General features: G+C 34.9%; 1 non-coding gene across 1 annotated transcript; it reads left to right on the top strand.

Annotated features, from left to right (window-relative positions):
* Positions 1 to 11,705: 11,705 nt before the first annotated feature.
* LOC136225021 (small nucleolar RNA R71) lies at positions 11,706 to 11,812 on the top strand. The gene has a single exon (XR_010686761.1). It is a non-coding gene; the product is annotated as a small nucleolar RNA R71 (small nucleolar RNA).
* Positions 11,813 to 13,045: the final 1,233 nt, after the last annotated feature.

Below are 13,045 nucleotides of genomic sequence, written 5' to 3'. Positions count from 1 at the left end.
GTGGTTTGAGACATGGTGCATTTAGGGAATACGGTGACGTACGTTGTATGCCTTAGAGGTAGCCAAACGGTAGGATGGGAGTCCCACTTGATGTGCCCCCATGATTTACTTATACGCAACTCACGAACGATATGATGGCTTGATTTTGGGATTTCGACCATAGTGGGGGAAATCCAACATGCTAGGTACGAGACACGAATAGGGTACGCATACTACACACGTATTATCTGACCAACTTTGGGTGTGGATGAATGTTGAGCGATTTTCGCAAGTGCACGGTTTCGCTTGTAGTAATAAAAATATCGATCCCACAGGGATACATTTTTTTAACGAAAAACTTATTTTTGAATTTATTAATTTCGAACTTGTTAGATTTACTATTAATTGTAAATGAAAAGTGAAATTTGTCTAATTGAATTTAGGAAAAAATAATTGTTTAATTGAGTTTGAGGACTTTGAGTATTTGAAAATGCTGGAATAAGATTTTATATTTAGAATAAATCGATTGTTAGAAGGATCTTCTGATTTAGGGATGAATTTTACAAAACAGGAACATTTAGAACTTTTAGAAAAATAATGAATGTATTCATTTACATTAAGCAAAGAAAACAACTTAAACTTTGTATCAATTATGATGATGAAATAAATGACGGAACCTCTAATTAATTGGCTTTGAACGCGACAAAACCCTTTCGGGATAGTTGCCCTTACTCAAATTAAAACTCTTTTGAGATGATAATTGGCCTAAGTGTTCAACAAAGTTTCCTTGTAATGATTTTGAATTTAACTATGTATTAATGAAAACACCAGCCTCACTTATATTGGATTGGTTACCATAAGTGCTGCATAACGATTTGTCGAATAGAACAGACTTTATTAGATGAAAAATAAATTGATACAAGTTTACAGAGAACATGGAGCATCGAGTTCTTCGAGGGCGTGCAAGTGAACGGCTGATCAGTCCTTTCCTTGGGTTTCCTTAGAGGTTGTCAGGCTCAGGGGCGAACACTCTACTCAATCTTCTCGCTGTAACTTCGTAATAGGGATTCGGTCGGCCACTACCATGATGCAAACTAAAACTGGAACAATGTCTAAACGCTACTGAGTTGTAATTAAACTATAAACAATATGTGTACCTCATCTTGTTTTGTACAGAATCTAATTTCTAACTCGCGAATTGTTTTTACTTAGAACTTAGACATTAGTTCTACGCTCTGATTCTATATCTATATTACATAACATTACATTGCATTTTTTCTCAACATCAACTCTTTATTTATAGATGTTGAAGGGTTGTGATTGAAGTGATGTATCCTTTGTGAAAAATTGTATCCGTTGGTTAAGAGTCGTGTCCGTTGTGAAAGGACGTCTTTATCCACTTGAACGAACGCGTTTCTTGGATTTCAACATGTGTTAAATGCATTTGGAAAAATTTCTGCACTTACCGAGGATAGGAATCCTCGGCCGTGAATGGGGGAGCATTAAGTTGAACGTTGGACGAAGGGAGGAAATATGAACCACGCGTGTCGCGGCCGCGGGTGGGGGATTCGCTGTCGCGGCATGGTGAGTTTTCCATTTCTTTGTTTTCGTTTGTGTCCTCGACTTGGTGCTTTCGATTTACGTCGTCTTTGACTCCTTTTGTAGGATTTTTCGTCTGTTTTAGATCCTTTTTCGTTCCTATTTGGATTTTACCAAATATTTAGGTACCTTGCAAGAAAGAAAGATATTGGAGAGTAAAAGTAATCTAAGCAGATATAAACAACACAGATTTGTAATAAAAATGATGTAAATGTTAATGATATTTTAGGTATATTTTGGGCTTAACAAATCTCCACACTTAATCTTTTGCTAGTCCCGAGCAAAATTTCACTGAATTTATTCCTTAACTAATCTCTTTATGAAAATAAAACATATATCTTTGTGTTTACCTTTTTAAATTAGTTAAGCCGAAAAGTTTAACTTCGCATGGCAAATTTATACGCAAAATATCAAACTAACTTAGTATAAATACGATATATCATTCGTCTGGTATTTCAATGTTTAAATTGAAGTATTCGGGACGATGTAAGCACGCATGTTATTGAGTCTTTCATCTCAAGGCATTTCAAAGCACCAAATTTCCTTTCCCAAACTTGAATTATTATATATGAGTATAAAGTTTAATTTATTTGCTTAGTTACGCCCGTGATAAGGGTGGTCTCGATCGTAACTTTATATGCATTGTATTTGTGTTCGCTTAAGAGGTATCGACCATGCCATGGGTGGACGCAATCGTTACTTTAAACTTTAAACATGCTTAATTTTTTGTTATTTAAACGTTCCTTCCATACCTCGATTGTGATAAGGGTGGTCGCAACCGTGGCCAAAAGCACGCTTCACTTATTTATTTGTTCCCTTTCATACCTCGACTGTGATAAGGTTGGTCTCAATCGTGGCCAAAAGTTAAGAATATGATTTTTTTTAATATAACTTGGGAAAAAGAAAATTAGCACATTCATCCTATATTGACTTAAAATTCAACATGTATTATGGCTAAAGTTTCCTTAAAAACTTCAATTGGTGTTAATGTAAGACAAAATCAAAACCGAGCTAAAAATTGTTAGTTCAATTTAATGCCTATAAACCTAATTGAAAATTTAAAATAAGATTTATTGTATCATGAAATTCATGATATGAAATAGAGATTGAAAATAAAGAATTTATTACTTAAATACATTTACTCGAGACAATTTTTTACTTAAAATCGTGTCGAAGATTTGTGAAAATTTTTGAAAAATATTACCCGTATAGAAATATTTATTTCTATCGATAATGATAACCTAAAAATAATCATAAAAGAATTTAAATTGATAAATGTAAAAAATGATATTTCATAAAAAATGTTAAGTTTTTGTTGCAATATAGTTGCATTTGTATTTTTGAAAACAAGTGTTGCATATATTCATTCATTCATTCGTTTGTATAAAAATGATATATGTATATATCTCCTCCCACACCTAAATTTGACCATGTCCTAATTGGTGCAAAATGGAGATAAAACATTAAAGATTAAACAGACGGAAAGAAATGAAAGATATAGCAAAGAAAACATTCAACACAAAATTAAAGTAAAATTGAAATTGTACGAAACATAAGAAAATAAAAATGTACGAAACTGAAATTAAAACAAGATAGGATAAAAAAAATGAAAGATAAAACCTAAGCATGTGGCAGGGAATCCGGAGGTGTTGGTGAAGTTTCCACATTTTGGCGACGGAAAAATGAAAGCATCCGATGCCGAGTCGATCTTTGCGCACGCCTCAAAGTATTGAGGTTGTCATTCATCACCATGTTGTTCTCCACCAAATCATCAATTCTCAAATTCATTTGTCTATTATTTGCATTGATTTTGTTCAAAATTCTCCTTAAATCCACCGGATCATCATCTTGAGTTGCTTGAGCTTGTGGTGCATCTTCCGCTCCTTCCTCCCCACCCCCTTCTTCGGTACCTACATTATGGGAACTAGAAGCACCTCCACCCATAGTGCCACGAAGATGTGCAATACGGGTAGTATAAGAAATAAAAACGGGAGGAGCCGCAGAAACCAACAAATGAGCCCGCTCAAGAGCCGCAATGTCCAAAACCGGAACATACCCATGGTAGGTGGACATATCATAAGTTGCCAATTCATCCCGTGCTCCCAAAACAATAGCGGTGATTAGATTACCGAGAGGGACTTGAGTGGTGTGAGCCCTCGAAGCACGATACAAATTGTCAAAAATCATTCCAATGCTATCAACCCTTAAACCCTTGAACAAACAATCCCAAACAAACAAATCCCGGACTTGAATCTTCGAACTCTCAACACGACCAAATAGTGAAAAACTCAAATACTTGTGAAAGAAGAACACACAATTGTCCTTAATCAATTTGCTTGAAGTGTTTTTGGAGTCGAAAGAAGTTTGATCGGAAAGAGTTTGCCAAAAAGAGTTATTGTCAAAATCCTTAGGCTTATCATAAAAATCACTAGTAGGGAAACCAAACATATTTCCCATAGCCTCATAATCTATGGTATAGGTAGTACCATTATTCCTAAAAGAAATTTCCGTTTTCTTTTTGTTCATCTTCAAAGTAACCAAAAACTCAACCACATATTCTTGAATTTGTGGAAAACGCATAGAAGCAAAAGTTTCCCACCCCAAAGTCTCAATAAAAGCATCAATTTGAGTAGTGAAGTTCAACTTCCTTACCGAATCAAAGTCAAGAAACTGCATGTCCACGAACTTACGATTGGCGTGTGAAAAATGCTTGAAACGTCCAACTTCCTCCTCTGAATGAATGTCGAAATAAGCCCCGCAACTAACACGAAGGCGATTAGCCTCAGTGACAGCCGGCTTGTGTCCAATACGCTTTGCTCTAGGCATGATTATGGTGGTTAGGGTTTGGAAGGAAAAAAAAATGAAAAGAGAGAAAAGCTTGAGGTTGAAGATGAAGTAGAAGGTTTGTGTGGAGACTTGAAGTTGAAAGGGTAAGGTGATTGAAAAGGGTAATGATGAAATTGGGAAGAGTAAAAGTAAGATATTGGGAAGAGGTTAGAGTAGGGGATTGGTTAAAATTGGAGGTGATGTAAGGTTTGTGTAAGTAATAGGTATATATATATAGGGTTCAATAGGAAGATTAATAGGCAGAGTAGGAATAGGAAGAGTAATTGGTATAGTTGGAATAGGAAGAGATGGAAGAAATAGGCAAAAATCCGGACTAGGAAGTCCCTAAACGACGCGTGTCGCGACCGAGGACGCACATCCGCGGCCGCGGCTCGCGTTTTGCAGCCAATTTTTTTCTGAATTTTTGAGGGATTTTGCTGAAGTTACCGAGAATTTAAGCATTCTCGGTCGCGGATCACCCCTTGGTCACCCAAAATCGGCATATTAACTCCAGTTTGTGCAATTTCTTGATAAATTCTATCCTGAACTCCTTGAAAATGTTATCTGTACTTAAAAACATAAATGTAAAACATTAAATGATAAGGAAAACCAAAGGTTTATCCTTATTAATGGGAAAAATAAATGAAAATGCTTTAATTAATGGATGTTAAATTAAGAATAGGAAAGGTTTGGAACTAAAATTAATTTAAGCATTTATGATCATTTATTAATGTAAGTTAGATAAATCTTTATTTAAGGAATTGAAACTTAGTTATTAATATTTAACTAGTCATGAATTTATTAAAGTTTCATTTAATAGATTCATTAGTGTAGAATAATGAAAATAATGATAGTTTAACCAAATAATCAAAAACAAGATATAATGCAAAAGAGAAAGTTTTATTAATTGGAAATATGTACAATATATTTACAAACAAAATAAACAAAGTTTATGCTAGAAATTCGTCCCGTTCAATCGGGATTTTCTTAGCCCTATAGCGGTCTATTTTCATCTGCACGAAGGCTTGACGTTCTGGTGCAGAAAGAAAATTTGGGCCTGATCGAAAAACTCGTTTCACTAGACCTTCATATTCTAAAAATTTATAGTCTAGTGTCGGGAAAGATTCAGCATCACTCCAGGGAACAGAAATACTTCCCTTGGTCCCTAGAATTATTCCACATATGATATTCCCGAATCCAACCTTCTTAGCCTTGGATCTAGACGCAGCAACAATACCCTCCATCAAAATCTTTGAAGAATCAACCACGTTGCCTTGAAATATATCGCCAAGGACATAAAGGTCAGTTTCTTAGACGACTCTACTGAACGTGCGACCGAACAGACTGTGACTCAGAAATGTATGCAAATACAGCATAGAGTTGGAATAAAAAGACTTATTATAGGCAAGTTTAGGATTGAAAGGCCAGATGCCGGTGAGCATTCGCCAAATATCAGTGGATGTCATGTCTCTTCCATGATGACGTTTGGTAGTATCCTTCAAGGGAAAACCAAACCAAGCATGTAATTCAGGATATCCAAAAGTAAAAGTTTTGCCATCCCGACGAAAACTAAGACGCACCCGACGCTTGTTAACAAAGCGAACCGTACAGAAGAACTCTAATATCCAGTCTCCAATTATAGGAAACTTCACATCAACAAATCTGGTCCATCCTAAACGTTCCATGTAGCGACTCATATCGTCTTTAATTCCCAACTGATCGTTAAGAAAGTCATCCATGTATAGCATTCCTACAAAGAATGTGTATCGAAGCCTCAAGAAGCGCCTTCCCTCATCATGATTGAAGATAGGAAAGTTACATCCATAACGATCTGATATATCTGTACGTTTATTGCGTGAAGCAACAACTTTCTTAGAATGAGTGTTTGTGGAAGTCATGGTGTTTGGAATGAATAAGGAAGAAAGGTTCTGAACTTAATTTCTGGGTAGATGAATTGGAAGAAAGTTAGAGAATTGTTCTGACAGAGATGAAAAAAAGAATGTGACAGAAAACTGAACCTCTAGAACCTATTTATAAAATCCTAGGATGAAAAGAGGTGTTGTTTTAAGTGAAAAGACATGAAATCAGACCTCTTTAAAATGAAGAAACTCAATTTTTCGTTTCTGAAGAGTTGTGTCTGATGGAAAAAAGGACACAGGTTTGATTTCTGCGGAAATTCAGCGTGTCGCGACCGAGGATTCTAACCCGCGGTCGCGACACGCTGATTTCCTTGCGGAAATCAGGCGTCAAAAACCCCTAATCTCTGATCCTCGACCGAGAATCCCTATCCTCGGTAAGTCCAGAAATTTTTCCTGTCTAATTGAAATCTGTTGAAGTCAGAATTCTCAACTGAGAATCCCAAATCCTCTGTAAGTCCAGAAATTTTCCTAGCTAACCAGATTTACCCAAATTCTCAACTGAGAATTTTAAATTCTCTATAAGTTCAGAAAATTCCTTATCTTCTTAAGAATTCTAAATATATGAATTCTCAACTGAGAATCAAAAAATTTCTTTTAATTCACATTAAATTTCTAAAAATTAATTAAAAATAATGACTTGAATATATTTTTAACATAAAATGATATAATATAAAACAAAACAAAATAAAATAAAAATAAATAAATAAATAAATACTATGTGTAGAAAAACGAAATGATTTATATGTCAGGAAATCTTGTTACGAAATTAGTTCCTATTGCGGAAATATTTTCGTAATAAATTTTACATCTATTACCATTAACTTTGAAACGATTGCCGTTAGTTTCCTCAAGTTCTAAAGAACCATAGTCGAATGTTTTGACGACTAAATACGGTCCGGTCCATCTAGACTTAAGTTTTCCTGGAAATATACGAAGCCGTGAATTAAATAACAGCACCTTATCTCCAACATTAAAGTGTTTGACTTTGATCTTGGCATCGTGCCATTTTTTCACTTTTTCTTTATAAATCCTCGCATTTTCATACGAAAGATGACGTAACTCATATAACTCATTTAAATTGAGCAAACGTTTCTCTCCTGCTTGTTGTAAATCAAAATTAAGTTTTCTAATAGCCCAATAGGCTTTATGTTCTAATTCTACTGGTAAATGACATGCTTTTCCATACACTAAACGATATGGAGTCATTCCTATCAGTGATTTAAATGCAGTACGGTATGCCCATAGCGCATTATTGAGTTTTTGTGACCAATCTTTTCTTGATGACGAAACAGTTTTCTCTAGAATCCATTTGAGTTCTCTATTCGAGATCTCCGCCTGACCATTCGATTGAGGATGGTATGGCGTTGACACGCGGTGGCGTACTCCATACCTTTTCAGAAGCATATCAAAATTTCGATTTATGAAATGGGTACCGCCATCGCTAACAACGAATCTAGGACAACCAAATCTACAAAATATATCGTCAAGAAAATTAACAACTACTTTAGAATCATTCGTAGGGGTTGCAATTGCTTCAACCCACTTCGAGACATAATCAACGGCTACTAATATGTAAGTTTTACCATTGGAAGGCGGAAAAGGTCCCATGAAATCAATTCCCCACATGTCGAAGATTTCAACTTCCAATATGTTTGTGAGGGGCATCTCATCTTTCCTTCCTAAATTTCCCGTTCTTTGGCATTTATCACAACGAGTAATAAATGAACCAACGTCTTTAAACATCGTAGGCCAAAAGAAACCACATTCCAATATTTTAGCTACCGTTTTATTTACTCCATTATGTCCTCCATATGAGCTGGAATGACATTCCGTTATTATAGATTCATATTCATTTTCTCCAACACATCTCCTAATTATCCCGTCACCACATGATTTGAACAGAAAGGGATCTTCCCAAAAATACTGTTTAATATCGAAGAAAAATTTCCTCCTTTGTTGGGAAGATAATCCTTCCGGAACAATATCGGTTGCAAGATAATTAGCAATATCTGCATACCATGGTGACATGATACTTTCTACTTGATAGAGATGTTCATCGGGGAAATCATATCGTATACCGATAGTTCACCTATAGGACCGTTTTCATCTTCTAGTCTCGATAGATGATCGGCGACAAGGTTTTCTACTCCCTTTTTGTCTTTAATTTCTATATCGAATTCTTGTAACAACAAAACCCATCTAATCAGACGCGGTTTTGCATCTTTCTTAGCAAACAGATAACGTAAAGCTGCGTGATCTGTATAAATAATAACCTTAGATCCTAACAAGTATGACCTAAACTTATCACATGCAAATACTACGGCTAACATCTCTTTTTCTGTTGTTGTGTAATTTAACTGTGCACCGGACAATGTGTGACTTGCATAATAAATAACATGTAATCTTTTATCATTTCTTTGACCTAAAACACATCCTACAGCTAGGTCACTTGCATCACACATGATTTCAAAAGGTAAATCCCAATCGGGTTTAGCAATTATGGGTGCACTAACTAAGGCTGTTTTCAATGTTTCGAAAGCTTTAATGCATTCTTCATTAAAATCGAAGGTTGAATCCTTCATAAGGAAATTAGTAAGTGGTTTGAAAATCACAGAAAAGTTTTTTATAAATCGTCTGTAAAAACCTGCATGTCCTAGAAATGATCTTACTCCCTTGACAGTTGTTGGTGGGGGTAATTTTTCTATTACTGAAGTTTTTGCTCTATCTACTTCTAATCCTTTTTCAGATATTTTATGACCTAAAACAATTCCTTCGTCAACCATGAAATGACATTTTTCCCAATTTAACACTAAATTCGTTTCTTCGCATCTAGAAAGAACTTTATCTAAGTTTTTTAAACATGCATCAAAAGAATCTCCATAAACTGAAAAATCATCTATAAATACTTCCATGATATCTTCGATGAAATCATTAAAAATTGCAGTCATACAACGTTGAAAAGTTGCTGGTGCATTACATAGACCAAAAGGCATTCTCCTATATGCAAATGTTCCATAAGGACATGTGAAGGTTGTTTTATCTTGGTCATCCGGGTAAATATATATTTGAAAGAATTCGGAATAGCCATCAAGAAAACAATAAAATGCATGACCGGCTATCCTTTCGATCATTTGATCAATGAAAGGTAAAGGAAAATGATCTTTCCTAGTTGCCTTATTTAGGTTCCTATAATCTATACAAACCCTCCAACCAGTGGTGGTTCGCGTAGTTATTAATTCACCTTCATCATTCCTTACTACAATTATGCCTCCCTTTTTGGGTACACAATGGATTGGACTAACCCATTCACTATCCGAAATAGGATAAATGATTCCATTGTCTAAAAGTTTAGTAATCTCATTTTTTACTACTTCTTTCATGTTCGGATTTAAACGTCTTTGTCTATCTGCTTTAGGTGGCTTATCTTCTTCTAGGCGAATCCTATGCATTACAATACTAGGATTAATTCCTTTTAAATCTGAAATCTGCCATCCCATACTTCCTATTCTATTTCTAACAACTTCTTTCAATTTTTCTTCTTGATTTTTTGTTAATTTGATAGAGATGATTATAGGTAGAGTATCACTTCCGCCTAGGAAAGCGTATCTCAGATGGTTTGGTAATTCTTTAAGTTCTAATTTAGGTGGAACTACTACTGAAGGCGGAACTGGTCCATCTTCTCGAATCAAAGGCTCTGGGTCCTTATCTTCTAATTCTTCACCCATTATAGGTTCTATTATTTCTTCTCTTTGAACAATGTCATTAACACATTCTTCAATTAAATCAAGTTTCATACAGGCGAAATCCTCCATAGGATATTTCATTGCTTGATTCATATCGAACTCGATCTTATCGTCACCTATTCGTAAAACTACTTTTCCTTCCGACACATCAACTAGAGCACGTCCCGTGTTCATGAATGGTCTACCAAAGATTAGCGGACAATTAGCATCATAAGCAAAATCTAAGATAACAAAATCAGTAGGAAAAATAAATTTGTCAACTTTTACTAAAACGTCTTCAATTATACCATATGGTCTTTTAGTGGATTGATCCGCTAATTGCAAAACCATATTGGTACGTTTGATGTCTTCTTCTAAACCTAATTTTTCAAAAATAGATAATGGCATCAAGTTTATACTAGCTCCTAAATCACAAAGACAACTTGGGAATTCCATATTTCCCAATTTACACGGAATGGTAAAGCATCCGGGATCTTTGAGTTTAGTAGGTAATTTGCTTGATACTATCGAACTACAATCTTCAGTAAGTGAAATGGATGAAATTCCTTCCCAACTAATCTTTTTTGAAATTAAATCTTTCAAGAATTTTCCATAGTTAGGAATTTGCGTAATTGCATCCATGAATGTTAAATTTATATGCAAATTTTTAAGTTTATCTAAAAATGATAAAAGTTGTTTATCATGGTCCTTATTTCGGACCCTGTGTGGAAAAGGTGGTTTTGGAACAAAAGGTTTCGTATTAGAGTCAATTGGTGTATCTTTTTGTTTTAATGTATCTTCTTTGGATTTTGGTAAATCATTTCCAGGTAAAGTTGAATTTCCGGGCATTTCCGGACCTAAGTAGTTTTTCCCCGAGCGAAGAGTGATAGCCTTAACATGCTCTTTCGGATTTTCTTCCGTTTGGCTGGGAAGACTTCCCACTTTGCGGGATGGAATTGATTTAGCAAGTTGTCCAATTTGAACCTCCAAATTATGGATGCTAGATGATTGGTTTTTGATAAGCTGATCGAATTTACTTTCGATCCGTTTAAAACCATCGTCTTGATTACTTACCTTTCCATTCATAGCATCTATAAATTTGTCGATTTTTGAAGATAAAGTGCTAATCGTATCTCTTGTTTGATTTTGATAATTATTTACACGATATTGATTAGCATTTGCATTATTATTATTATTACTATCTTTCCAATTAAAGTTAGGATGATTTCTCCATCCAGGATTATAAGTATTAGAATAAGGATTAGTAGTTTGGTTTTGTCCTTGGACAAAATTTACCTGTTCTATCTCATTCATAACTTCGTAATCAATGTCTGTCTGGATCGGATCATTAGGATCGCACGGTGCCATAAACCTATCAATTTTGTGCGATAAGGCAGAAAATTGGGCTTGTAACATTGCAACTGGATCAAGATTCATTATACCTTTAACCGATGATGTACCTGAGGATGATGGTTTCGCCGTTGGTATATGTCCACGCTCTGCGGGCCACATACTGCTGTTGATTGCCATTTCCTCCAAAAGTTCTCTTGCTTGGGCGGACGTCTTCTTCATAAATAACCCTCCAGACATAGCATCTAATGAACCTCTAGTTGTAGGATTTAATCCATTATAGAATGTCTGCATTAAAAGTGCATCTGGCAGTTGGTGGTGTGGGCATAAACGTTGAAGTTCTTTAAAACGTTCCCAAGCTTCATAAAGGGTTTCATTATCATTTTGTGTAAAAGATGTCAATTCTTTGATGACTCTTGCGGTTTTTGCTAAGGGAAAATATTTTGATAAAAACGCTTGGGCTAATTGGTCCCAAGTTTCAAATGTTGCAGCAGGCATAGAAGTTAACCAAATTTTTGCCTTATCCTTCAAAGTGAAAGGAAAGAGGCGAAGTTTGATTGCTTCGGCTGTTACATCAGTAATTTTAAAAGTATCACAAATTTCTAAGAAATTTGTCAAATGTGCATTAGGGTTTTCGTTAGGTAGTCCATAAAACGTTACGTTGTTTTGCAACATATTAAGCAAAGCAGGCTTAATTTCAAATTGATTTGCGTTTATATGGGGTCTAACTACACTATTAGTTACACCGGCCATTCCTGGCCTAGCATAATCCATAAGTGTCGGTGGATCGACCATATTTTCTGGCTGGATTTTTTTGGTTTTTATGGGTGTTTTGTCTTTGTTTTTGTTGTTTTTCTTGTTTTTCTTAAGTGTTCTTTCAATTTCTGGATCAAAAGGGTCTGGTGGCGTGCCCGAATTTCGCGAACTGCGCATGAACTTGAAATTGTTACGCGAGCCAAACTACCTTCAAAACAAAATTGAAAACAAATATGTTATATAAACTGAAAATAAATAAAATATAAAAGTTGTATAAAAAATAATGTGTAAATCGAGATTCGAAAATAAAATACGAAAAATAAAAAATTTTGTCAAAAATTTTGGCGTATCCCCGGCAACGGCGCCAAAAACTTGTTGAGCGATTTCCGCAAGTGCACGGTTTCGCTTGTAGTAATAAAAATATCGATCCCACAGGGATACGTTTTTTTAACGAAAAACTTATTTTTGAATTTATTAATTTCGAACTTGTTAGATTTACTATTAATTGTAAATGAAAAGTGAAATTTGTCTAATTGAATTTAGGAAAAAATAATTGTTTAATTGAGTTTGAGGACTTTGAGTATTTGAAAATGCTGGAATAAGATTTTATATTTAGAATAAATCGATTGTTAGAAGGATCTTCTGATTTAGGGATGAATTTTACAAAACAGGAACATTTAGAACTTTTAGAAAAATAATGAATGTATTCATTTGCATTAAGCAAAGAAAACAACTTAAACTTTGTATCAATTATGATGATGAAATAAATGACGGAACCTCTAATTAATTGGCTTTGAACGCGACAAAACCCTTTCAGGATAGTTGCCCTTACTCAAATTAAAACTCTTTCGAGATGATAATTTACCTAAGTGTTCAACAAAGTTTCCTTGTAAT

Source organism: Euphorbia lathyris, chromosome 3 (genome assembly GCF_963576675.1).
Source record: "Euphorbia lathyris chromosome 3, ddEupLath1.1, whole genome shotgun sequence".
Taxonomy (NCBI): Eukaryota; Viridiplantae; Streptophyta; class Magnoliopsida; order Malpighiales; family Euphorbiaceae; genus Euphorbia; species Euphorbia lathyris.
This window is presented reverse-complemented; position numbering and strand designations above follow the sequence as displayed.